This window comes from Dipodomys merriami, unplaced genomic scaffold (genome assembly GCF_024711535.1).
Source record: "Dipodomys merriami isolate MVZ:Mamm:240054 unplaced genomic scaffold, mDipMer1.0.p SCAF_25, whole genome shotgun sequence".
In the NCBI taxonomy this organism is placed as follows: domain Eukaryota; kingdom Metazoa; phylum Chordata; class Mammalia; order Rodentia; family Heteromyidae; genus Dipodomys; species Dipodomys merriami.
The window spans coordinates 24668458-24694593 of NW_027203937.1; the positions used below are offsets into that span (position 1 = coordinate 24668458).

Below are 26136 nucleotides of genomic sequence, written 5' to 3' on the forward strand. Positions count from 1 at the left end.
CTTCTCTGTTCTTCTGCAACACTTGCCCAAGAGCTGAGGGGATAAGTTGAGGTACTCAATAATTTATTTGCAGTGAGATGCTTTTGAATGGCCACTCCCCTGCGAAGGGCCTCCACCCCCACTAGTCAAGATTCCCAGTTCCTTGAGGGGGTGGAGATTAGGAATGCTCAAAGGCAGGAGTGATACAGAGAAAGAGAACCAACCCTTCCCATCCTGGGGAAAATGACTGGCTTTTGAGAGCAAGCATTTTGTGTGTTCCGATCCTGGAACTGGAACTCAGAGCCTAAGTACTGTCCCTGAGCCACTTTTTCTCAAGGCTAGTACTCAAACCACTTGAGCCACAGCTCTACTTCCAGCTTTTTTGAGTAGTTTATTGGAAATAAGAGGCTCATGGACTTTCCTGTCTGGACTGGCCTCGAACTGAAACCTCAGGTCTCATCCTCCTGAGCAGGTAGGATTGTAGACATAAGCCACAGGTGCATGGTGAAAGGGAACTATTTTATTGTGATAGCCATCCTAGAAAGCTGTTTCTAGTTTTGCACACTAACTCTGCTTAGAGCCTCCATTGCCTGCACTATTTCACATTCAAGATTAGATTTACCCTTGCAACGATCAGTATTGCCAGGTAGATGCCGTTCTATGTTTTTCAGGTGTAGATGCTGAGATGCAGTGGAGTAAAGTGACTTAGGACAATCACACAGCTATCAGAGGTCCAGCCAAGACTGACATGGCATCCCTGTATCTTTTTCACACTACCAAGAGACCCTCTCTTGAATTCTCTCTCTGCTCAAGGGCATTTAAAACTAATCATCTTCTGGAATTTATTCTCAGATCCATTGTTGTTTAGATGTGACCTTTGCAGGGTCAGTACTGTCACAGACTCCTACTTATATTCTACTAGCCATCACTTCATTTATAATACATCTTTTTTTCTGGGGTAGATTCTAGCCCACATCAAGAAGACTAACCTGTACTTCTGGGTCTTTTATCACTTTCTCGAATCTTGAGTTAATATTTCCTCTTCATATGGTTTTAAAGGCAAATCTGAACATGGGCCACAAGCTCAGCCTCAGTGTTCTGAATTTCTTCCTGTCTTTTAGCTCAGCCTAATAAGGTTCTTTTCCCTTCTTAGTTGGAAGCCAGTCTTTGAATGGGAGAGCCCCTGATCTCTTTGAAGTAGAAAGAGGCACATGAGTTCCAGACTGATAATGTGGCATTGTGTCCACCCTGCTTGTTAGGAGCTTCCAGTCTTAGAATCCTGGACCTACATGGAATCAGGAGCTTGTAAAGAAGAAAACAAGCAAACAAGACAATTAGCAATAATAACAACATCCCCTTAGCACCAAAGACATCCTGTGGGTATAAGGCTTTGGCTAGGAAGACTTCCTCAAGCTCCTCACTTCCTATGACATAGATTCTATCTTGCAGGTAAGGCAATGAAGTGCAATGACTTAGTAGCAGAGTAGTGCATAAACAAGCAAGGCCTTGAGACCACTAATTCTTACACTTCCCCAACTCAAGCCCCTGGTATCTCTTCCAGGAAGAAGCCTTCTGGGTTGACTTGGCCCATTTAGATCCTTCCTTGGTGGTTCTTCAAGAGGCTATGAAACATATCCCCTATTTAAGCACAAATGTCCCTAGCTAGCTTTTCCCAAGGCTTGTTCTAATAATGCCATGAAGAGCTCTGAGAAGTAAGATATTATATGTCCCTACATTTGGAGATAACAGCATGAAGTACAGGATATCTCAGAGACTTTAGGAGGCAAACATTCAGTAGGTCTCTGAGAAGACACAGGAAATAATGTCTTCTAACCTTCTATTGTTGTTGGGTTGTTGGTGATGACCAAAGTTTTTCAAGATATCTCAAAGGGTCCACTGCAAAACATAAGACTAAGATGTCCCCAATCCCTTTAGATTAGATGGTGTCCTAAGGGGTGAGTGAACAATAGTTCTAGGAGTAGTAGCTTGGAACCCTCTCACTAGCTCTGACCCATAGATTGTCACCTCTGAGCCTAGACACTGAGAGGTAACACCTCCTAGAAAAAAAAATCTAAGAGAATTAACTCAGGAGAGAATTAAGTCCTCCTTCCCCTTCCCCTAATCACTCTTCCACTGGGGGCAAGGGAGCAGGGAGCACATTGGCATGTGAAGGGAAGAAAAGGGTGTCCAGGGCCATCTGGAATTCCAGTCCCTTCTCTAACTATATAATGCTGGATATTTCCTCCATAAAAGATTTTCTGTCAGGATTTGAGGAATCATGAGAGATCCCCAGGATCTGTGTGTGATCCAGCTAGTCCCAGTGTCCTCGGGAACCATGCTCAAGTGGGGTATCTCAGCTGTCATGTACAGATGGTCACTTGGAGGCTGGTTTAGGCTCAGAGTGTGAGGTCAGGATTCTGCATGTCTAATCTGCTTCCAGGAGATGCTGGTGCTGCATCATCAGCCCATGCTGTGGGCAATGAGGTCATTTAGGTGAAGTAGGACTAGAATGAGGGCCCAAGAAAGTACTTCCATTCCAAATTCAGAAGAAAATAAACTTAGGTCAAAGAAAATATTTGAATAGGCAATGCTAGTATACATTTCTTTTTCTCTAGTATAGCCTTAAAATTAAAATTCTTAATATTTTCTTACAGAGGGAGGTATCTATGAAGGCAAGTGCCTGGAGCCTACAGAAATGCTAGTGGGGCAATGGGTGTGGTTATATGGATAAGACTGACATCTGGAAACATTGCTTATTGCAGAGCCATCCATACTGGAGCTCAGCTCGTTGGAAGGAATGATACGCACAGGCACACTCATCTGCCCCCAACATAGCTGGTCCTATATATAGCATGAAAGAAGGGGATCCAGGGATCTGACAACTGCTTTTCTTAGCGACAAAAACAAAAGCATCCGTTCTCATCTGAGCAATGGCTGTCTACAGCATGAGTCAAGTGCCTTGCTAACAAAACAATGAATAAGCAGTCCCTTCAGCAGTTAATGTTTCCTTCAAAACACAGCCTTGCATTTACTTTGGACCTGATGCCAGTCCAGCTGTCCCCAAAGGCACTGCCAGGACTTTCTGAGGATGAACAGTGACAGCTGTCTCATCTAACACAACTTACAGGCCCTCTTGTCACAGACACCATACCTGCCACAAATACTGCTTTGGGATGGCCTATACTGTGTGACTGTGAGATGAAATCCTTGGCCTTATGGAATGAATGGTTTGAGGAAACCCAGGCCTCAGGAAGGAACTTATTTGCTCAGGGCCACAACATGTGTTGGAGACAGAGCCAGGCCAAAACTTGGGGTTGCTACTTCTATGCTTTCTTCATTTCAGCTCAGGAAGTGGCACCATGGATGGAATTTCACTGCCTTCAAACCTGGGAGGGTTCATTTAGTCATTCATTTGTGCATTCATTTGTCCATGCACATATTCATTCATTCACTCACTATCCATCAAAAACCTTGTATAAATTTGCCAGGATCTAGCTTCCTTTAATACCTCTCTGTAAACTCATGATGAACTTAGGGTTTTGAAATCTTGCTGGCCCTGTCTCTCCTGTCTCTTGGCCTCATCATCTTTCCCGTGTGAATGTTTGTCTCTTGATGGGCTGCATGCACTTTATACTAAGGGCAAGATGACTTTGGTTCTACCACTTTCCAACTGTGTCATCCTGAGTGAATGACTCAGCCTCACAAAACTGAGATTACTTCCTCTCTCACAAGATGCTGCAAAAATATGAGCTAATACATCACTTAACACAGTATTTAGCAGATACTCAGTAAATACCTACTGTTACTCTTGCCATTGAAACATGGAGGTTTCAGCAAATGGAATCTTTCCCTCCAGGCTCTGACAAGGAAGCAGAGCCTTTTCTGTTTGGGTGCCTAGACAATGTTTCTGCTTTCTACACTGTAGCTATGGTCATAGGGAACAACTTGCCACTGGTTCTGTGTCTATGATGCTGGATCCTGGAGGCTTATCACCAACCACTCTCATTATCCTCTATTCTGCTTAGTGGACCTGAGAAGCTGTCTGACTCCAATTTAGGGGATGTCCTGTAATCCCCAGACCTGTTGGGAATGTTGGCCATACACAGAGACAATAGCTAAAATGTAAGTCTGTCCTTGAATATACTAAAAGGTGAATCAACCCACAATAAATATGATGAGTTGTCTGTGTAAGTAACCCAAGAAATTCTCCATGTGTATGCAGAGGAGAGGAGATTTGATGGTCTGAGATCCTCAGAAACAGGAGACAAAAAGGCCATTTTCATGAACAGGTAATGACTCCTTTAAAGACATTCATTTAATATTTTGGCAGTATTGTGATTTGAAATTGGAGTTTTTGTGCTTGCTAGGCAAGCAGTCTTACTGCTTGAGCCAAAACTTCAGCCATTTTTGCTCTGGTTATTTTTGAAAAATGGTCTCGTTTTTGGCCTGGATTGGCTTGAGCCACAATCCTCCTAAATGCTTCCTGCTGTAGCTGGGACAATAAATGCTCATCACCATTCTCAGATTTCTTATGAATCTTTTTTGCCCAATCTGGCCTGCAACTGAAATCTTCCCAATTGCTACCTCTCAAGTAGTTAGAATTACTAGTATGAACTGCCACACCTCACTAAAGACATTGCTTTGTTATCAATTCCCTCTTCTTGAGAAACCTTTGTGTACATGGGATGACTTCCTATGATTCTGAATTGACCTATGGAGCCTATGCAAGGCCCAGATCTTTCTCCCAAGAACTTAGACAGAGATTAAAAGCTACCAGAACGTGGCCAAGTTGGGCCTGTGCCCTAGAGTGACAGTCCTTATACTGTGGTTTACATGTCCAAGAATACAAGATGGTCCAGTAGAAAAAAATTGGAAACTCCTATCTCTTTTTATTGTTTTATTTTATTTATTTTGTACCCATACTGGGACTTAAACTCAGGACCTAGACAGTGAGCTTTTTTGCTCAAGTCTAGCACTCTACTACTTGAGCCACAATTGTACTTCCAGCTGTTTGTTGGTTAATTGGCAATAAGTATCTCACAGACTTTACTGACCAGGATGGCTTCAAATCACAATCCTTAGATTTTAGCCTCCTGAGTGGCTAGGATTAGAGGCATGAGCCATTGGCATCCTACCATTTTTAATTTGAAAATAAGAACAAGTAAACTTTCTTAATATGAGGAATGGCAGTGGTGGCCTTATATGGAAAGGTCACTGTCACATCCAGTATATGAGATATCCTGAGTCAGTGGGAATTCCACCCTGCTAAAGGAGGTACTACCATAGCACGAGTGAATTCATTTGCTTTTGGTGATGCATGACACAGCTTATATACATCCAAGTTGATTAGTGAAATATATTTACCTAGTTGAACCAAACCAACCATCATAAAATAGGCATGTGCTTTTAAAATGTGGACTCAAACACAGTGCTGGTGGTTCATGTCTGTAATCCTTGCTACTTGGAAGGCTGAAATTTGAGGTTCCTGGTTCGAAGTCAGCCAGGCCAAGAAAAGTCTGTGAGACTCTTATCTAAAATTAATCACCAAAAAGCCAGAAGTGGAGCTCAAATGGTAGAGTGCCAGCCTTGAGCAAAAAAAAGCTCAGGGACAGCAGCCAGACCCTGAATTCAAACCCTCAGGACACACACACACACACACACACACACACACACACACACACACACACACACACACACACACACACACACACACGGTCAAGATGCTAATTTTTTTTACTAAGGCTACAAGTGACTTTCGGAAATGTTTGCAAACTAGTGAATAAAACTGAAACTTTAGCATCTCATCCAAAAAGGTGGAGATATCTGAGCTGAGTTTCCTCTGCCTTCTCTTCCTTCCTCTCTCTCTGCTCCAGCCTGAGCCACTCTGCTCCTCTCTCCCCCACCCCCACCCCGGTGACACCCACGGATAGTCCCACTTGGCCATCTTCCCTTGATGGCTGAATTGTCCCACTGTCCAGCAAGGAAAGGGAACTGGCATCCCTCTCCACTCTCTTTCCCTTCGTCTCTGGTAGGCATTGGGCTCCCCAAACCTAGGGCTCATCCTAAAGGGATCCCCTGTTCCCCGTTCCAGAGCTCATAGGCCATTTCCTCTTTGCCCCTTGGCTGCAGCTGATAATGACTTCCTGCTGTTCTCCTTTTGGTGCGTGGCCATCTCTTTGGGGGCTCCTACATGGCAGTAAACAGTCTATTTGCTAAATCTCTTGAGCCATCTGGTCTGGGCTGGTTCCTTACTGGGAGCCTGATTGATAAAGTGTCTCTTTCAGCCATGACAGTCATTAAAGCCAGAGGCTATCCAAGTGCCAAAATAAGACTTTCAAAAATATACAGCATAATCAATCACATATCTCTTGCCAAAGAGTACTTACTTAGGAAAAACAGGATGGTTGTTAGCACTATTCCTCAGAAGTTCTTGCTAATTAAGCCTCGCCTTAGCAACCTTTAAAAAAAAATGATGATGCCCATGAAGAGTTTCTGGTGACAACCTGTCTTTCGGTCTCCCTTACAGAAGGCCCTGACAGAGAAAGCAGGGTCTATATTAGGTCCTAAGCACAGGTCGCTTCTGCTAAGGCATTGAGTCCAAAGGCTCATCAGGTAAGGCTGACTTGAGCTGCCATCTGAACTGAGTCTGACTTCACAGGTCTTGATTTTCCAGTCAGTTGCATGGTGACACTCAAAGACCAGTTTCTGGGACCTGAGTCACTGACTAGAGGCAAAGTGACAGCCACTATAGAAAGAGCCCACTTTGGGGCTGCCTTGCGTGCATGAGGCCCTGGGTTCGATTCCTCAGCACCACATAAGCAGAAAAAGCCGGAAGTGGCACTGGGGCTTTAATGGTAGAGCACTAGTCTTCAGCTGAAGAGCTGAGGGACAGCACCCAGGCCCAGAGTTCAGGCCCCATGACTGGCCAAAAAGAAAAAAAATGAAAAAGAAAAGAAAGAAAAAGAAAGAAAGAAAGAGCCCACTTTGGATTGAGACAGCCTGAGCTAGAATCTCTACTCACCACCAGCATCCTTGAACCATCGTATCCTGAACTCTATATAGAGTAAATGAAATAAGAGATCTCGATAGTAGGAGTCCAATTAATAGCAGTTTCCTGCCCTCTTTCCTTTTTTACTTACTATGCCAGAACTCAGTTCTCCATTGCCCTTCCCAATTAGCAGGTGCAGAGTCTGGGGCTGTGATCTCTGTCCTCCCCAGACATCTGGGCCTGGGCTCCCTCTTGGGTGGCAAATAGAACCCTTCTGCTGTCTAGCCCCAGCAAGGTGGCTAAAGAGCAGCCCAATGGCTCCGTGAGACTGCCTAGGAAAGGTGATCGGGAGTGGGTGATTAGAGACTCCATCTTCATCCTTTCAAACTTAATCATAAGTAACCAATCATCAGGAACATGTGCTTAATAAACTCTACCTATTTAGCCAGGATACACTTTGGGAGCATCCAGTCCAATTATTTACCCAAAAAGAATTGATCCTGCTGGACACTGAAGGCTTACACCTTTATCCTAGCAACTCAGGATACTGAGATCTGAGAATCAAGGTTCACAATCAACCCCAGACACACAAATTCAAGAGACTCCAATTGGAGTGGCTTAAGAGATAGACAGCACTAGCCTTAAGTGAAAAAAGCTAAGCAACAACACAAGGCCCTAACCCCAGTAACACCACCTACCCCCAGAAAAAGAATTGATCCAGAGCACTTACAAGACACCCAGCATCATTCTGCATTCCTATACAAAGTGGGAACTCTGTCTTGCAGTGCTCCATTCCCCCTTTTCCCAGGAAAGGTATGAGTACATCCATCCACACCATCACAAAAGGCTTTGAGGAGGAGATGGGGGCTGTTTGGACCTCTAAGAACCTGCGCCATACAGCATAGCCCATCCTCTAAGGAATCTATTTTCCTCTCTTAGACTCACAGAGCTTCTTACCCCCCAAACTATGAGCCCCCTGGGCCCCTAGGGAACCCAAGATACTATTTAAATCCATTGCTTCATCCCTCGATGGCGAGGTATGCTTGGACAAGTCATTGAACAGCCAATGTCATCACCTATAGACTGAGGTACAGCTACAGCCTTGCAAGCCCTGCTGTAGGGACACAGGACGCCACAGGTGACAGGCAGCTCCACATGTAGTATGTTGGGAGAGTCTGTGTTTCTCCCACCCTCCGCTCAGAGATGGGACCAAGCAGAAGTGAGCAGACATGAGTCTCCAGAGAGAGGCCCTGAGATCAATGCAGCTGCGTGTTCTCTCTGTGCTATACGACAAGGATGGTAATAAGAAACCGTGACCCAGGAGTCATGAATTATGGCACAAGAAGAGCTTAGAACAGTGGTTAGCACATCATAAGAACTATGTATTTTCTCTCTCCACCACTCTAGACAATATGCTTATGGGCATAATGGATCGAGTTATCTTTCCCAGGCAATCTTAGCAGCATGTGAGAAGGTTTCATATACCATCAGGCATACGAAAAGGGCTATCTGTTATGAATATAAACAGCCACCCCTGACACACATGGATATACAACCCTCACAAACAAACACAAGCACCACTGTTTGCTCTGACAGATTAAAAATCACAAGTCACCATGGGAGGCACTCCCAGCAGTTTGAAAAGGCAGGAGCCAGGGTCATGGTCACTCAGACCTAGAACAAGCCCTAGCTCTATCCTTGGTGGTATGACCTTAGGCAGGTCCCTTCACCTGACTTTCCTCCCATCATGTAAGTATTGGGGTTACAAGTAAGTGAAGCCACCTGCCTCACAGGCATGTATCACCTTCGGATGGGGGTGGCTGCCTCTCTCCTGCCCCCTGTCTGACAGTCCTGGGTAGCTTCTCCCTGAAGAAGACACAGCCCAGAGCAGCCCCTGCTGCTGGATTTTCATGAACCCAGAAAGCTGCCTGAAGTGTGTTAGGAGATCAGCAGCTGCTGCTGCTGGGAGGGAGGTGGGAGCACCAGGGGTCCCAGCCCCATTGCTGTTTATACAAACTGCAGAGCCTCTCCAGCTTTTACAACTGTTTACTGTGCAGGATGGAGCCGGGCAGCTGGGCCTCTCTTCAGCCTTGGGTTCCCACTGCTTCTCTTTGGAGAAAGCCAGTCTGAATAGCTCAGCCATTGAGAATCACTTCAACATGAGCCCCTGGACAGGAGCAGGGCTGGCGCACCCAAGGCGGCACATGTATCCCCCTTGAAGACTATCAAAAGTGCAAAGAAGTGGAGGAAGCTTGGACAGAAAGAAAAGTTGGAGCAGAGATTGAAATAGGGGTTATGACCAGCGCCCAGGCCAGAAGGGTGAGACACAGACACAGGGGCAGGGGCAAGGATGAAGACAGGCAATTACCAGTATAGAGTTCACAAGCAGACGGGTACAGGGCAGGCAGAGGGGAGAAACAGGAAACATAGAGAGGAGAAATTCACTCCTGGTTAGGTTGCATAGCCTCAGGACCCCTCTTCTGCCACAGAAGCCCCCCCCCACCAAAAGTTAGAGGTTGAGATCTCCAGTGAGAAACCCCAATGAATGCACATTTTCAAACAAGGAGCAAGAAAGGAGAATTTCCTGAAGTTAAGACTGGAAAGTTTCGCTTCTGATTTGCAACTTAAGATAGCAAGAATAAAAAAAATATTCGGCTGAAATGCCACCCCATCAAGCCAACTCCCCTGAACGTTAAGAGTTCAGCGCCCCCATCCCAGCACCCTGTACCTTTAAGAAGGCTTCCTTCCCTCTGCTTCCCTCCAGGCTGAAGAAGCAGGTTATTCTAGGCTATTGCAGAGGACTTACCTAAAACTGAGTTATTCCCCTTTCCTCCTCTGGCCAGCCTCTCTTCACTCTGGGGAGCTTTTACCATTTAAGGTCAATGTTACATCTGGCTCTGGAGCTCTGAGCTGAGAAGCCTCTGGCTGCAGAGTCCTGGCCACCCTCCTCCCCTGAGAGGGGCTGGTTCTTGGAGCCAGAATGCCTCCAGGGCCCCCTGCAACTGGGTTCTGGGGGCGTAAAAGGCAGAAGAAGCCCAGCAGTGGGCCTCAGAGCTCAGGGCAGACTGGGTGGGCCTGAGAGACAACTTATCCATGGCCCCTCCCACAACTTCCCCAAAGTATATGGCAGTGCCCATGGGCCATTTATGCCACTGAACACTATCCTAGCCAGAGGGATGAAGGGGACTCTGCAGATCCGCCTCCCACCCTAAAATCTTCAGCAAGCATGGGAGCCTACATGAGAGCCTGGCTACATGCCAGGAATATTTCCTGTCCCAGGGATTGGAGAGTGAGCATTGCTCCCACCTTAAACTCTTGGGGTTGCCAGAGAGAAGGGCCTGAGAGGTCTGGCTAATCCCAGACGGCCACTAGCCCAATCCCTTTTTCTCTACTAATGGTCATGTGGCCATACTATCACAAAGCCTCAGTCTCCTTTTCTCTAAAATGGGAATAGTAGTTTTAATACCTAGCTCACATAGTCACCAGGGGCACAAAATGAGACAATATTCAAGTGTTTTGCATAGAGCCAGCATCCTCTGAATGCTAGGTCAACATAAATGAGCTCGCATCCCTACCTAGCCGGGTGGGAAGGGCTGTCTCTCTCCTGGAAGTCCACACTCTGTCCACACTGGCTTTTTACCCTCTTTGAGTGCCTTGCCTAGCCAGAGTCAAGATCATAGCGTGCCAAGCCTAGACAACCACCTGGGAGTTCCAGGCTTTCTGGGATTTGAGGCAACACAGAGAAACTCTGGGTAAGATTGCCCGAGACCTACAGGATTCTCCTTCACTTTGACTTTCAGATAAACAACATTATTTCAGTATAAGGATGTTCTGACATTGCATGAGACACAAAGTGTTCGAAGAGATTATGTGTTTTTCATCTGATGTTTATATCTGGTTGAGCATCATATATTTTTATTTACTAAATCTGGAAACCCTAAGCCCAGGCCATCACTTGTTATTCTGAGAACATTGACCAGCCATGGAAAAGATGGCAGGGATGGCAGCTCCAAAGCCTCATGATCTCCTGTGACAGCTGCAGGAACCTGCACAGTCCCCTCCATAGCTGTGCAAGTGCTCTCCACTGAGCCTGGCTTACCAGGCCTCCAGCCCCAGGATGTAGTCCTGAACTGTCCCAGGATCATTGTGAGAGAGATCTCTGCTAGGTGTGTTTGTGTATGTGCGTGTTGTGTGTGTGTGTGTGTGTGTGTGTGTGTGTGTTCAATCCCATTTTTTTTTGGGGGGGGGGTCCAGTCGTGGGGCCTGAACTCTGGGCCTGGGCGCTGTCCCTCAGCTCTTCAGCTCAAGGCTAGCGCTCTACCACTTGAGCCACAGCACCACTTCTGGCTTTTTTCTTTTTGCTTATGTGATGCTGAGGAATGGAACCCAGGACTTCAGGCATGCAAGGCAAGCGCTCTACCTATGAGGCAACTTCCCAGCCCATGTTCAATCCCATTAAAAGAATAAGAATGAATACAATTAGCAATTGTATTTTGTAGATAAGACCAAGAAAGGCTGCCTTGTGTACTAACATGTTTTCTCTTGGTGTTCACAACTGTCCATCTCTGGGTACAGTTCCTACTGCCGAGCCATGAAATAGGAACCACTATAATTACAAGTAGATCTTTACTGAATTCTTTAACACTGTTTCACCAAAGTTCAATGTAATTAGAATCCCCTAGTGGGAAGCTATTAGACTCCTCTTCCAGAAGTTCTAATTCTATAAATCCAGACCGTTGGAGGGATTCTCCTCATTTCCTACTTTGGGGAATGTTGCTCCAGGGGTTGATTTTATGAAGCCAGCAGCTGGTATTACAGAGACCCCTGGAAACCAGAAGTTGAAGTAAATGCACAGTGTGCCTGCACAGTTGAAGTAAAACCTATACCTAGTGTGCATGCGAGTATGTACACATGCCTATGTGTATAAAATATGTATTAACTTCCTAGTGTATTCCCAGGGCTACACTACATGCTTTACATAAAAACATGTATGTATCTCTTAAGTGGCTTATGATATAGAATCATTATATTTCTCTCTGTGTGTCTGTCTCTTTCTTTTTGCTGTAGTTTGAACTCAAGGCCTCATGCTTGCTCTCTACCATTTGAACCATGCCTCCAGCCTGGCTTTTAGCTGGTTATTTTGGAAATAAGAGTTTGGGGGACTTTTCTGTGCAGGCTGCCTTTGAACTTTGATCCTCCAGAACTTAGCCTCCTGAGTAGCTAGGATTGCATTTGTGAGTCACCAGTGCCTGACAGATTTATTATATCTTTCCTTCAAAAATGAAACTGAAGGCTTGGAATGTGGCTTAGTGGTAGAGTGCTTGCCTAGCATGTATGAAGCCCTGGGTCTAATTCCTCAGTACTACATAAACAGAAAAAGCCAGAAGTGGCTCTGTGGCTCAAGTGGTAGAGTGCTAGCCTTGAACAAAAGAAGCTCAGGGACAGTGTCCAGGCCCTGAATTCAAGCCCCAGGAATGGCAAAAAAATAAAATAAAAGGAAAAAAGGAAGGAAGGAAGGAAGGAAGGAAGGAAGGAAGGAAAAAGAAGAAGAAAGAAAGAAAGAAAGAAAGTAAGAAAGAAAGAAAGAAAGAAAGAAAGAAAGAAAGAAAGAAAGAAAGAAAGAAAGGAAAGAAGGAAGGAAGAAAAAGAAAAGAAAAGAAAGCTCGGGGCTGGGAAGGTGGCTCAGTGGTAGAGTGCTTGCCTTGCTTGCCTGAGGCCCTGGGTTCGATTCCTCAGCACCACATAAGCAAAAAGAAAAAAAGCCGGAAGTGTCACTGTGGCTCAAGTGGTAGAGCGCTAGTCTTGAGCTGAAGAGCTGAGGGACAGCGCCCAGGCCAATAGTTCAGGCCCCACGAGCAGACCCAAAAAAGGAAAAAAAGAAAAAAGAAAAGAAAAGAAAAGAAAGCTCAAAGAAATAGAATGACTTACCTGATGATCCACAGCCAGAAATATTAAAGCTGAGACATGACTCCAGATGGTCTGGTCCTAAACTCTTCCCTCTATCCCAAACAACAGCCTCTTCTATCACTGTTTCTTAGCCTAGGGCTCCTGGATAGCCTTGTGTGTCTCTGAGCCAGCTGTACTTATATGTGTGACTGTTTTCTGGAATAGAGGCTACAGCCTTCACCACACTCACAATAGGGCCACCAAATAATTTTTTTGAAAAATCATTATATTTCTATAAGCATTTTATAGAACATACACTGGTGGGGGTATAACATGAAATATGCTCTATAGAGGATGAGTTAGCCCTATCAAGATTACAAGGCTTGAACCTCTGACCTAATTCTACTTCTAGGAATTCATTTTGCAAACACACTCCTACACTTGGGAAATGACTGATGAACAGGATTATCCATTGCAGCATTATTTATAAAAGCAAAAGGATTAGATGTGGCATAAATGTCCACTAATTAAGGATAATAAAAGAAGATGGGGTACAGCCATAACAAAGGATGAAGAAGCTCTTGGTATACTGATAGAAAAGTCTCAAAGATATATCATTACAGGGGAACAATAAAATGAAAGAATAATGCCTACCAAATGCTACAATAGGGGTGAAAGTATACATATATTGACCTATTTGCATATATTGTATTATATGCATATATATACATATGTCACTCTCACAAGTGCATATATGTAGTTATATGACCTTTCTGCAATAACACAAAAATGAGTAACACTGACGTTGGGTGCCATGGAAAAGGAAAATAAGTAGCCTGGTTAAGAGTTAACCACTGTGTACTTTAGGAATTTAAAGTGTTGGATCATAGGAACAAATGAAGTGTTTACACTCAATAATAATGATTACAAAACAAAAGCTTTGCTTTGGACAAGAATTTAATCAAGTCATCTTCTACCCTCCCTCGTCCAAAAGTGTAAAAAGATCCTGATTAAAGGTTACTGGTATACTTAAAAAAAAAAGAAACCTTTTTATTTTGGAGTAATTATAGACACACAGGAAGTTGCAAAAATAGTGCTGAGTCCCATGTACCCGTCACCCGGCTTCCTTCAATGTGACATCTTACATTGCTCTTATACAATATATTTCAAAACCAGGAAATTGGCACTAGAATGTTACTGTCAACGAGACTATAAATCTCATTCTGAAGGTTATTTTTAAAATACAATCTTCTCAAAGATCATTCATTCATTCAAAAGTGTTGGTGGAGGCCTTTTAGTGAGCTGAAGGTGCAGGCAAAGTGCTGGCTGGTGGGATATGAGGGACACCCCTACCCATCCTTGCCCTCACAGCAGGTTGATGAGTGAGGGTGACCCCATTAGTCAAATGAGAGCAACTTCACCAAGGCCAAGGGCTAAGCAATGCACAAGGAGTACTGACCACAGCTCTAAAAAAAGAAACTGAGTCCCTGGCTGTCCTGTCATGGAGCTTCACAGCTTGCCTGAAAGCTGACTTTTAATCCTTAAAAGAACATGAGCAATTACTCCAGCTATATTTATCCCATTCCTGGAGCCATACCGGGATTTGGCCTCACTCTCCCCAGATCTCTAGCTCTCCCCTCATCCCCATCAGGGACATTCACGTCCTCAGCATGAAAGCAGTGGCCAGCGAAGCACACTGGCACACAGCTCTGGGAACCTGTCACCACGCCATGTGACCTGAGCCCAGGGAAGAAGTTTAAAAGCCCTAGGAAAACAAAAGCACATCCTGGGACCTGGGAGAGGAAGCTTCTTGCCAAGAATACAGCCAGCACTGGAAATTTGACTTTCCCTGTCCCTTTTATATTTAGGGACTCTGTGACACAGCAGCACTTAGTGGGCCCTGAGTGAGTAACTGGACAAATGAGTGGCCAAATCAGTAGGAACGGCATCCAGGGAACAATGGCAGGTGTCATTTACAGAACACAGTGCCAGGCTTCATGTCAACCACTGTCCATACATAGACTAAAGCCATGCTAGCCAAATCCATGTGAGGCAGATGTCCTACCCCAGGTCCAAGATGAGGAAACAGACACAGAGAGCTCAAGGAGCTTGGCATTGCTTCATAGTTTGCAATTATAGGTCTTTCTGATTCCAGAGTCCCTAGAATCAAACTCCATGAGAGCAGGCTGGAAACATAGGCTCTCAGACTTCCTCTCTCTCCAATGGGAAATAGTCTCACTCTCCCCCACCCTTCTACCATCCCATTCCACTGATAGTAAAAGACTCCTTAAAAAGGAATGCATGGGGGGCTAGGAAGGTGGCTCAGTGGTAGAGTGTTTGCCTTGCATGCATGAGGCCCTGAGTTTGATTCCTCAGTACCACATAAGCAGAAAAAGCTGGAAGGGGTGCTGTGGCTCAAGTGGTAGAGTGCTAGCCTTGAGCCAAAGAGCTGAAGGTTAGTGCCCAGGCCCAGAGTTCAAGCCCCACAACAGGGGAAGAGGGGAGGGTGGGAAGAAGAATACATTTAAGCCTAGCATGGCAGTACATGTCTGTTATCTCAGTGCTTGAGAGGCTGAAGGAGGAGGATCTTATTTGAAACCAGTCTAGGGTATACAGTAAGACTTTATACCAAAATAAATAAATAAATAAAGAACTCCAAAAGGAAGATGTCCTAGTCACAAAGACAATGGGGAGGAGGGCCATGAGCAGACATTGCCAGAAGCTGGAAGAGGATGAAGGAGGGCTGCTTTAGGAAGCAAAGAGGAGAAGGTTGAACCTTCACAGACAAGGTCTAGAACCAAGAAGGGAGTTCAACAGCACTGAGCCTTCTCAGTGCTAGACTCCAAAACCTATATGTGATAAGGACTCCAGGTGTGGACAACTGTTTAGTATATTTCTTTTTCATTGATAAATGGGTACACACTTCTGAAATAAGGTCCACACATTCTAGAATGGAGCAAATTAGCGAACAGATTGTGAATAATAAGCCAGGCACCAGTGGCTCACTCCTGTGATTCTACATCTCAGGAGACTGAAATCTGAAGATTACAATTTGAAGCTAGCCCAGGCAGAAAAGTCCATGAGACTCCTATCTCCAGTTAAGCTCAAAAAAATCAAAAATAGCCAGGCGCCAGTGGCTCACACCTATAATCCTAGCTACTTAGGAGGCTGAGATCTGAGGATTGCGGTTCAAAGCCAGCCCGGGCAGGAAAGTCTGTGAAACGCTTATCTCCAATAAACCACCAGAAAACCAGAAGCGGCGCTGTAGTTCAAGTGGTATAATGCTCTACTTGAGCTGAAGAGCTGAGGGACAGCGCTCACGCCCAGAGTTCAAGCCCTAAGACCGACAAAAAAAAATCAAAAATAGATCTGTGACTCAAGTGGTAAAGCTCCAGCTTTAAGCAAAAGAGCTAAGGGCCAGGGCCCAGGCCCTGAATTCAAGCCCTGGTACCAACACACACACACACACACACACACACACACACACACACACACTTCCCTGGTACCAACACACACACACACACACACACACACACACTTTGTGAAAGCAGAAGGCAGATTTGGGTAGGGACTTGGTGAAAAAAACAGGGCTTTTTGTTTTAAGGCCTTTTCTCTTACCTTGTTCTTTTAAAAAGCCATCTTGTGATTGAACTAAAAAAGAAAGAAAGAAAAGAAAGAAAGAAAGAAAGAAAGAAAGAAAGAAAGAAAGAAAGAAAGAAAGAAAGAAAGAAAGAAAGAGAGAAAGAGAGAAAGAAAGAAAGAAAGAAAGAAAGAAAGAAAGAAAGAAAGAAAGAAAGAAAGAAAGAAAGAAAGAAAGAAAGAAAGAAAGACGTTCCTGGTATTCTTGTCACTAGAAGTAGGGCCTGGGGTGAGGGACATAAAAAGAAGAGGCCAGAGTCCTGGCATCCTTAACAGAGAAAACATGCCAGAAAATCACCACCTACCTTGTCCATGCTGCCTGAAGCGCATGATTTACTCACTTGTCCCATAGCATGCACTGTATATCTACCTTGCACCTGGGCCCCTGCTAGGCAGAGAGGTTCCAGAGTAAGCAATATTGACTCCTGCCTCCAGGACTTGATGGCTACAGACAAGTCACTAACAGCTAGAACAAGATGTGTGAAAGATGTGTGCACACTCATTGTCGGTGCTTGCATCAGATGTTTAAAAATGTTAAATATTTTGCCAATGTAAGAAGTAACTGACTAGAATTTAAACTGAAGCCTGTTCAAGTACAAGGTCAACATTCCACTGGACCCTCCGCCTGGGATTTGGGGATATCAGAGCTAGAGAGAACCATCAGACCAAGCAGAGGTCAAGCAGCCTGACAGCTGAGAGGCACTGCCTATGGAAGATACAGACCTCTGGGAATCTGGTAAAATCTATGCATCCAGTTCCCAGAAAAATACACATATGCCCCATGACTTGGCATGTGCTTTCCTGAAACTTCACTGGTCCATCCAGAAAGTCTGTACTCTACACATAAGCATTTCTGACTGCCAGTTACTTGCCCCTGCTTGATTCCTCCAGGGAAAGACAACTCAACTCAAAGTTGTATGTCACTTTCCCTCCTCTAGTTCTCCCTATGGAGAAGTTCAGAGCCAACCTCCTTCTTGTCCTGGCAACTCGTCTGATATCTGCAGTGATTATGGCATACCCTTGGCTCTAGCCAAAGCTCAATATTGTTGTCTGTCTAACCCTTTGTCCTATGTTGCACTCTCTCCATTGAACACCAAGATTTGCCAGAACTCTCTCACAGTGCAATATCAAAACAACATCAGAACAGCTGCCATTGTCCAATCATTCAGGGGACTCTGATTTCCTAGAGGTGGGACACTAGATCACTTTGGTTTCTTTGGAGTTTGTAATAGCCATGTTGTTACGGGGCTCACTGAAAAGCTGAGGTCTATTGAGAACCTCAGGTCTTTATTGCAGGGGTTGAGTTCTCCTTATTTTGTCTCCTCTCCAAACACTTCTTGGTAAGTCTCAGTCTGTTCTTCCAACACAGGCTTTCTATACTGGTGCCCTGACACAACAGATTGTTTATCTCAGCAAAGAAAGAGTAAAACCTTTCTCAGATTCTCCCTTCTGGCTCCACATGGTTTTTTCTGTTGGATGAAAAAAGAGGAAGAGATGTGAAGCAGAAGAGGATTTTTGAGGTTTGTGAGCTGACATTCCATCCTTAGATGAATGCTAACAAAAGCTTCATCTCACTAATCCCGAAAGGATGCGTGGCCTTGCTGGGTCACTGCCTGCACCACGGGGCCTTGTCCCCCAGCCCAGAGCTGCTTTTGCTTTCTAAAAGCCTTTGAAGTTGCAAAGAGCACATATCACTGTGAAAGAGCCAATCCTGGAGAAATTTAGGAAGCAGTTGCTCAAGTGAAAGCTAACTGAATTAAAACAGAATTGTTTTTTCATAACGATAAAAGAAGAAAAGGAGGAACAGAGGGAGAATGCATTTATCTCTTCTCATCTTCCTGATGTGTAGACACTGCACTGCTCCAGAGCTTAAGCATCAGCACTGGATGCTTTTCTATCTATACTCACTGCCAAGAGTCGAATCCAAGCTCATGATCTGAAATACCATCTATGCTCAGAAAACTCTTACATGCTGATATCCAGCCTGGGTCTCTCTTCCATGTCACACATCTAAGTGTCACCTGACACCTCTTCTTGGATGTCTCTTGACATCTGCAATTTTTCACATTCCAACCCCAATACCTGCTCTTCCTTGCCTTCTCTGTACCCGTAAATAGCATCAGTTGTTAACTTCCTTCCTTCCTTGGGGAAGCCATGAAAAAGTCTTGTTGGTCCTATGTCCAACCTTTGTCCAGAATCTGATCATTTGCTCCTATCTACATCACCACACCCAGTCAAAGAACCACAATTCCCTGTAATGGAATGAACACCTTCCCCTTCCTATGCTCCCTGTCCCCACAGTGCTGAAGAATAATTCTTTTCTGTTATGTTAGATCGTGTCCCTACTCACAACCCTCCAACAGCTTCTATGTACCCAGTACAAAAAGCCATCAGAAGCCAGGTGCTGGTGGCTCATGCCTCAAGTCCTAACTACTCAGAAGGCTGAGATCTGAGGATTGTGGTTTGAAGCCAATCTGGCAGGACCACTTAAAAAAACCAGAAGCAGAGCTGTGGCTTGAATGGTAGAACACTAGCATTTAGCAAAAATGCTGAGGGACAGCACTCAGGCCTTGAGTTCAAGCCCCAGGACCAACAAAAACAAAACAAAACAAAAAGCCATTCGCCTCAGCCTGGTGGCACAGGTGGCTCATGCCTGTAATCTTAGCTACTCAGGAGCTGAGATCTGAAGATTGTGATTCAAATCCAGCCTCCAATTAACCACCAAAGAAGTGGAGCTGTGGACCAAATGGTAAAGTGCTAGCCTTGACTAAAAAAGCCAAGTGAAAGTCGGAGGTCCTGAGTTCAATCAAGCTCCAGTACCAGGACACACACACTCATACACACATATACACATACACACACACACACACCACCACCACCACCAACAACAACAATAACAACATCAACAACAACAACCCAAACATGCTGAGCATTTTAAAAAATTGGAGAAGTCAAACAGCCCCTTAGGTATGGAAGATTCATCAGGTACCTTGCAGTACTTACTCTCCAAAAGGATTTGTGCTACATTTTCTAGTGAAGAGAATAAAGCTCCTCATCCAAGCTCATTCCAGTGCTATGTGAGAGAACTGGGCCTGAACACCCCAAGCCCCATGCTGTTTCTTTAAAAAAAAAAAAAAAAGCAGGAAGATCTGCTTCAGTTGTGAAACAGAATTGCACACACACACACACACACACACACACACACACACACACACACACACACACAAACCAGGCCAGAAATCTATTCCTAAAAGCTTCCAGTAAAGCCAAGTTCATGAAAAGATTTTATCAAACTAAGGAAGGTAAGGATAATGAAAGCCAGGTAGGTCCCTTTAGTAGATTCATCTTGACAGCAGTTTGCCTGGCAAATTTATCTGAGTGAATCCATGCAGTTTGGGGCTTCAGAAAACAATTGTTCTAAATGGAATCTGGCCCTTCTGGGGCCATATTTTCTCTTCTTGGCTCCTTGGGATCCTAGACCCTAAAGCATCACATATGAGTACAATGTACAATCTCAGTACATTGTACTCTTTCCTTTCCTTTCAGCAATGACAAAACTTGTACAAACAAATCATCATCAGAGTACATCCTCCAAACATGGAGAGATGTCTGTGCTTCGGAATTCACAAATATCCATCCAAATCATTGTTTTTGTAACCTTGGACTTTCACATTTAAAATAAACCATGTACTAGACAAAAGAATCCAATTTGGATCTGAGCCTTTTGTGATATTCCCTCCTTCTGGATGGAAAACAAAAGTCATCTTCCTTAAGCATCTAATCCATTTTGGATTCTCCATAAGCTATACTCTCCTGCCTTTCCTGGGTAGAAGGGATCCCTAGTATGTTTCCCAAAATGAACATCATCCTGGAACTGAAAACCTTTAAGTGCCCAGAACTTGGACAATGTGTTCCCCAGGAGGTGCAAAGCCTGAGCTGGAGTCAGTTGACCTCTCGCAGATACCTGGCTTTTCACAGCCATCTTGGTTCTGCAAGTGAGCCACCATCCCATGGTCCTGAGATCATACTTTGAATGTGGGATGCTAGGGTGGCTACAAGTGGTGGGAATCAGTCAGGATACAAGACAATTTGCTATTATGCAAAAGACAACTCAGACCCTAAGATATGCAGAAGTGGAGTTCACCAAAGTGCAGAATTTGATGTAACAGCAACTTGTGACTGAACTCCAAACACAGATTAGAATAGCAGAGTCTCAAGGGCTAAAGCCAAGGGATATCCCAGGAAGGCAAGAGTGGGGTTCAAGGTGAGTGGAGGAGACAGAAGGGAAAGGTTTTACTGCTCTGGGAGTCTGAAGCCCCACACATATACAGAGCATGGACTAAGCGGCAGAGAATGACCATCAGCCAGAGCAGAAACAAAAATCCATAACTTAATACTCATTGCCCAATATTCATTCATTCATTCATTCATTCAATAAACATGTGCTTTCCTCTACATCCTTCTGTTCTTCCAGTCCAAACTCCCCATGGCAGCCACAGAGGTACCTCTAAAATGCCACTGGGCTTATTTACCACTGACAGAGGAGAATGAACTGAGAATGGACTCAGCCCCTTCCCACTTCCCTTTTCCCATCTCTGTTTTCTTCTTAGACACTCCCTCTGCTTCTGCTTTGCCAGGAGCCTTCTGCAAAGGGACCAAGGGCCACACTCTCCATCTCTACCCCTGAAAGTCAAAAGTACCATCTTCAATGTCAAGGCTGCTCTGTACGCCCTCCACTCCATGCCCTTCCCCCACCTGCCAATGGCACCTTCCCTGCTAAGTCCATCTCTGGCAATACCCTCTCCCCACACCAGACAGTCAGCTAGAAAACAATGGACATACCCCCAGAAGCCGACTTGACCTCCTTGTTCACAAAGCAAAGCTCAACATCTAAAAGAAGCAAAGAACAACTCAGGGACTCAAAAATCACTGAGAAAACTCCAAGTACCCAAGTTTTTCCTTTGTAGGCCTGGGATGGTCAAGGTGCTCCACCACCCAGCACTTGACATTTGGAAAGTAAGTCATTTCCTCTGGGGAAAAAATATACTAGCCTAAAAAGTTCACTTAGGAAGATGGATTGGGAGGAGATTTCTTTTCTGAGTTATAGATATATTTAAAGAACAAATTTCCCAATGATCTAAATTTCATATTGAACTTAGTTTCACATTCAGCACAGCCGTTGTATAGACAAAAAAATAAAACTCTACCCTGACCCCCAAGTTATCTGTCAAGACAGGATTTGATCCAGATACACACACACACATGCACACACGCGCCCCCCCCCACACTTATATTGTACAATAGTGAGGTCATTTCCTCACATGGTTACCTATGATGCATCCTGGATGTACATTCTGGGGCTAGGCATGGTAGTGCACACATGTAGTCTCAGCTACTCAGAAGACAGAGATTGGAAAGCAAGATAGTTTCAGGTCAAATTTGAAACTTTTTGGGCAACAGGTTATTGAACAGGTTATTGAGACCCTATCTCAATCAACAAGCAGATATGGTGAACTACATATAAAATCTCAGCTACATAGGAAGCAAAAGTAGAAGTAACAAGGTCCCAGGTTAGGCCTGGAGGTAAAAATGTGAGACCCTATCTGTAATATAATGAAAGCAAAACAGTCCTGGGGAGTGATTTAAGTGGTAAAGTGCTCATCTGGCAAGTGTGCGGCCTTGAGGTCAAACCTCAGTACTGCCCCCTCAAAAAAAAAAAAGTACATTCTGACTCCACTTCAGCTCAAAGTTAGAAACAAGCTTTCTAAAACATTCCCAGTGAAATTTGAGATTCACTGTCTTAAATAGCAAAAATAAAAAGAAATAAAGACAAATTAGCTCATGTGAAATATGTTTTAGAATTCTCCCAAATGCCTATAACTTCCCTTTAAAAATACTCCATGATGATATGTGTAAAAGACTGTTAGTGTGATTTAAACATGGGATCAATGACAAGAACACTAATTCCCCACAACCTAAGATTAATGTGTTCTAGGGAAAAGAAAGCGCCCAGCCTGCCTGTGGTAAGCAGAGTGCAGAAGAGCAAAGGTGATCAGGGATGGCAAGCCCCCTCCCACTGGTCCCTTTAAAGACACACTGGGGCTGCAACCAGCCATCTATGTGCCTGGGTAGAAGGCAGAGTAGGAGGGATGCTGAAGGCACCCCAGTTTGGAGGGGATGTCTATACTCCTCTACACATGTGTATGCTTCAGACAATGCTCACCATGCCTCCTCAACTTACTTTAAGGCATTCACAAGTACCAGTCCTTTTCTGGTCATGGGTTCAATGCTCTCAAACCCCTTTAAGGCCTAAACTAGAGGACATAGACAGCTGACCATAGCTGATCTGAAAAAGAGGTTGCAGTGTGGCACAGAATGAAGACAACAGCAGGTCAAAAGCACAGAATGAGGCAGAGTTCCCAACAGAATGCTGGGCTCCAGGCTCCCTATCTGGAATGCTAGTGTTTGCCCATTTGGGCTCCAGGCTCATGCTCACCATTTAGGGAGAGTCTACCCTTACTATATCCATGATGCTGTGGGACATGAGACATCCTGGCCCCACCTGATCCCTATTTATCCCAGCCTGAACTCTCTAGGTGATCTGCCACTCTGTCCCATCGTCTAGTACTTGCCAGGTAAGGAGGGTTTAATCTTGGTCCCCAGACACCCTGCTTCTCCTGCTGGGTAACTGTTTATCTACTCTGAGTCCCAACCTGTGAGCTATCTGCAGCTTATCACAAATCATACCTCATCTCTCTCCTTGACTGTAGTAGCAGATTCCATTTTGGCTTTTCTGCTTCCAGCCTCCACTACACTTACCGGATAATGCTACCTGAACAATCTTCTTCTTAAGGCATAACTTTGATCAGATTGTCAACATAGTCTAAACTTCTTCACGGTCACCCTTATTGCTTACAGAGAAAACTTGAGATCCCTCAAGAAAGATATACAAGTTCTTACAAGATCCAGGCACACCTTTCAAGTTTCACCACCCACCTAAACCCTTCATGAATCCTGCTGTCATCCAGTGTTCAAGCCACACCAAATGCCTGCTTATCTCCAGAGCCTGGCACACTCTAACTTCCTGCCTGTACTCAAACTGTTCTTCCCATGCCTCCATCCCCCTCTGTACTCATTGAAATCCCATCATTCCTTGCAATCCAAGATAAATACCACCTCTTCCATGAAGCCTTTGAGACACCTCAGTGGGAAGTAGCAGCTCTTTTCTCTCTACCTCTTGTACTTGCTTTCCTCAAAATAGCTCCGTACTTCAGTAAGGTTTGTCCCATTTTAAACCCTCTCTTGAATGTAAACTCCTTGAAATCAAGATCATGCATTATTATTCAGCTGCAACTGCCAACATGATGTGCGTAGTTATTAAATCTTTGCTGGATCTGAGCTGAACTAGAAAATAAAATTAGGAAGTAAAGTTCAGGGTCATTTTTTAGAAGAGCAGGCCTAGGCATATGTCTTCTGCAAAACCTGCTCAACCTCAAAAATGAGCTGAGGGTGAAGAATGTGGAGTCTCTAGACCTGGCTGCACCCCAAGGGCTCACTTTTAATCCCCAGCTGTCTCCAGCCTTGCATTGGGGTATCTGGGGTATTAAGTTGCAATGAAACAACAGTCAGGCAGAATTTTGACACACGACAAAGTGTCCAAACTACAAGTCACCTTGGTGCTAAGTTGCCTACACACTGATGCCACCAGTGCATGATCCAGACACTTGAGTGTCTGGCTCTCATTCCCCACCTTCGGAGCAGACCCTTCTTAAATGAGGCTCCCCTTGAGCAGGGGACAGGGAGAATCTGCCATGGCCATAGGCTTCAACTACCAGTGTCAAGTCTAAGAAGTCATCAAAGTTTGGCTCTGTCCAACATACCCCAAAATCCTTCAGGCATTTTCCTTTTCCCCTTCATTTGATGTGGTATAAAAAAGGCTTACTGTCAGCTGCTGGCCCCTGCTCCTACTCCTGTTCCCTTGAAAACTAGCTTCTCTCCAAACAGGGAGGTGGTGGAAGCCTCTTTGGGTCTTTGGGAAACAGTTACTGGTGGTGTTGGAATCTGCTGTGAGGCTCAGTTTCTTCAGAGGGACTTGTGTTGGAGGTAGGTGAGAAGGAGGTAGGCAGGGTCAAGATGTGGCCCAGCCTTAGGCCTTAGCTACTCAAGATACCTGGCTCAGGAGTGGTCTTCAAGATACTTGGGACCCACTCTGTCTTCACTGTTTAGGGAAAAAGGAAAAAAAAACATTTTCAGGACTTGGCTTCTACACATGGCCTAGGAGGCTCGTAGAGTGCCCACACACTCTAGTGTAGCTAAGTTACTGGGTAATCAAATAGAATGCAGTTCACTAAGAAGGTCATGTGGCTGCCACTTAATTCCACTAAAATCCCACCAACAACCAGGGCTTCATGGAAACCTCTGACAAATAGTGATCATATACTATTATGGGTTGAATTGTGTCACCCCAAAACTCATGTGTAGAATTCCTAACCCCCAATTCTTGAGAATGTGGCCTTATTTGGAAATAAGGTTGTTGCAGATTTGCAGATGTAATTAGTTAGATGAAGTCATTAGGGTGGGCCCTAATCCAGTATAAGTATTAGTTAAAAAAGGAAATTTGAACACAGAGATGTACATGCAGCAAGAGTACAATGTGAAGAGATACAGGCAGAAGACACCATCTACATATGAAGCAGAGGGGCCTGAACATAACCTTCCCTTAAAATGAACCAAACTTGAGTCAGGTGCAATGGCACACCTCTGTAGACCCAAACATGCAGGAGGCAGAGATAGGAAGATCAAGGTTCAAGGACAGTCTAAAGCAAAATGTTAAAGCCCTGTCTCAAAAAAAAACAGTCCAGGGGTGACACTGTCCAAAAAGAAATGCACTCACTGCCTGACTTATGAAACTGTAATCCTTCTGTACATAACCTTTACAATAACAATTAAACATATATGTTAACAACAACAACAGAAGCCAGGCGCTGGTGGCTCATACCTATAATCCTAGTTACTCAGGAGGCTAAGATCTAAGGATCCTGGTTCAAAGCCAACCTTGGCAAAAAAGTCCATGAGACTTATCTCCAATAAACTACTCAGAAAAAGCCAGAAGTAGCACTATGGCTCACATAGTAGCCATAGTGCCTTTAGCACAAAGAGGCTCACAGACAATGCCTGGATCCTAAGTTCAAGCCTCAGGACCAGCAAAAATAAAAATAAAATTTAAATTTAAAAGAAAATAGTCCAGGTAGCCTAGAGATATGGCTCAAGTGGAAGTGGACCTAGAAAATGGGAGGCCTTGAACTCACCCCAGTAGCACAAAATAAAGACAAACAACAACAAAAACAAACAAACAAACAAAATCTGGAATATCTTGGCTTCAAACTTCTAGCCCTCAGAACTGGAAGGCAACAAAGTCCTGTGGTTATGTCAGCTCTAATATAGTCCTAATACATGTTAAAAATCCTCAGAACAAATCATGCTTATTTATTTTGATTTAATTATCCTTATAGAAATACTTTTATTTGTTCCTCAGTTTCCAAACAAGGAATCTAAAGTTCTGAAAGGTGAAGAAACTTGCCCAGGTATTAAGTGGTTGTTCCAGTTTGAATATGAAATGTCTCCCATGAGCTCATGTTATTTGA

General features: G+C 44.4%; 1 protein-coding gene across 6 annotated transcripts in view; it reads right to left on the reverse strand.

The window, feature by feature from the left end:
- The window catches only part of Irag1 (inositol 1,4,5-triphosphate receptor associated 1), a 106876-nt gene extending 97028 nt beyond the window's left edge, over nucleotides 1–9848 (reverse strand). For 2 of the 6 annotated variants that reach the window (XM_070035317.1, XM_070035311.1), the window contains exon 1: nucleotides 9696–9769. The gene's annotated coding sequence lies outside the window, so the exon portion shown is untranslated. The other 4 variants (XM_070035316.1, XM_070035309.1, XM_070035307.1 and 1 more) reach the window with 4 other exon arrangements.
- Nucleotides 9849–26136: the final 16288 nt, after the last annotated feature.